The following is a 2,150-nucleotide window of genomic DNA, read 5'->3' on the forward strand; positions in this document are numbered from 1 at the left end:
GTACAACAGCCCTAAACCCTGCTCTATCCTGTGACAATCACATTGCCTCTGACACACCCATCCCGATTACCCCAGTCACTGAATCAATCAATCCACCTCATAGAGGGTCTTCCCCTCCTGCGCTGTCCCTCTCCAAAGACCTGTCTCTCCTTAACAACATGTCCAAAGTCTGTAAAACGAAGCCCCAGAATCTTTGCCTCCAAGGAGTAGCCTGGTTTAACCCTTTCTAGAATAAATCTGTTTGTTTTCTTGGCACCCCATCAATAGCATCTGTTAATCTAGATAGAAAATCAGTATATTCATTTTCAGATTGTGCTATTCTGATAAATGATTGATCTTCTGTTCCTGAAATTTCTACTTTATCCCATGCTTGCATACAGCAAAGTCTTAACTTGTACAATTGCAGCATCATCATATTGTAACTGAGCTTAGACTCCAACCTATTGAACTCTCCCCTCTCAATTGATTAGCAGTAACATTAAGGATTTCTAGATTAATTTATTCTTTCCATATTTGTAGCTTCATGAGCCCACCAAGTTCTAAACTGTAACTATGTCCCAGATTCTAAAATTACCCTGACCATGGACTCCCAGTCATAAGGAATTAATCTAAATTCTGTAGCTAATCCTTGTAATATGCCCCTTACATAGGTAGAATGCATACCATAAGCAACCATGGAGTGCATTAATTCTTTAATAGTCTTATAAGATAATGACTGATGTTGAAACAACTGATACCCTTGGGGAAAATCTTGGTGAGGACACATATCCTGAACTGTTTCTGGAAATACAGATGCTCCTTTTCTCCAATTAGAGAAATTCTCTTATTTTGCCTGTTGCAAGGCCATAGACTTCGCTGTTAAAGGCTTCTTAAATGTAGTTACTCCCAATGGAGCATGATTCATAACATTAAATAACATAGAATCAGGAACTGTTGCTGCGGATAGGGCTATATTTTTATTTTGGTAATAGATTTCATTATGAAAAGCCAATTTGTCCATTTTACTAGAAAGCTCTAAAACTTTTGACCTAATTTCTCCTAAGGACTATTCCCCTTGATTATATTGCTTAATTCCTCCAGAGTTGGAGGCAGAAGAAATTTATCCTCCTTTATATCAGATTCACTATCACCTTGATCTGAAGAGCTTTTTCTTCTAATTTATCAGACATCTCCTCTTCAGACTGTAATGGTTTTAAAGCTAATGAAATCATATCACATAGTGACCAAACCGAAATCCCATCTCCCTTTTTATAAGCTCTTTCTAAAGGTGATAAAGGCTGTTTCTCACCTTCAGCTTTAACCTCCTTTTTTTAGATTATGAGTCCAATCCTACACAGACTTTTTTTAAATATTTTTAAAAATTTTTATTTTATATTGGATTGCTTACATAGTTCATAAACTTTGTGTTTCACACTATCTTCATTCACATTGTCTCATGTAATCATTTCGATACATCATTTTATAAAATTAATCACCAATGGACTATGTCCATCATTACCCTATCTTTTCAGGTTCCCACTGGATCTTTCCCATTTCCTTTACCCCCTCCTTTCACCCACCAAATTGTAAAAACCTGTGGTATTGCCCCTGCCTATCCTTACCCCTTTCTCCCCAACCCTTCCCATTTGGCTCTCCATACATGTTTTACTAGTTATCCTTCAATTTTTACAACAAAATCCTTTTCCAAACCCTTATTGGCCAAAAATTAATAGGAATCTCTTCTCTTTTTTGATGTGCCTTTTGTAAAGTTTGCGCAACATTTCCCCAACTTTTTAAATTTAACTGCACTTTATTTACTGATTTAAACAGTGTTTCTGCACATACTGAAACAACTGCAAAAGTGACCTTTCTCTTACTTTTACTCCTGAGCTCTTAATAATTCTTTAAGTAATATAATATACTGAGTTTCAGAGGATGGGCTCTTCCTCATGACTCTTTATTCACTTCTGCCTCTGAGTGTTTAAGCAACTTATTAAACTTCAGGAAATTCTCATTAAACCTTTTCTATCTCTACCCTCAAATTTATATCAAAATCCAAGGAGTGAAGAAAACCTCATAAAATCTTTTCTACTTCTACCCCATCTTCTTTCAAATGATCCAGAAAATATTAAAAGAAGATGGAAAGAATATACTGAGTCACTGTATCGAAA

Source organism: Elephantulus edwardii, unplaced genomic scaffold (assembly GCF_000299155.1).
Source record: "Elephantulus edwardii isolate Elephantulus edwardi_28Jun2011 unplaced genomic scaffold, EleEdw1.0 scaffold00006, whole genome shotgun sequence".
Taxonomy (NCBI): Eukaryota; Metazoa; Chordata; class Mammalia; order Macroscelidea; family Macroscelididae; genus Elephantulus; species Elephantulus edwardii.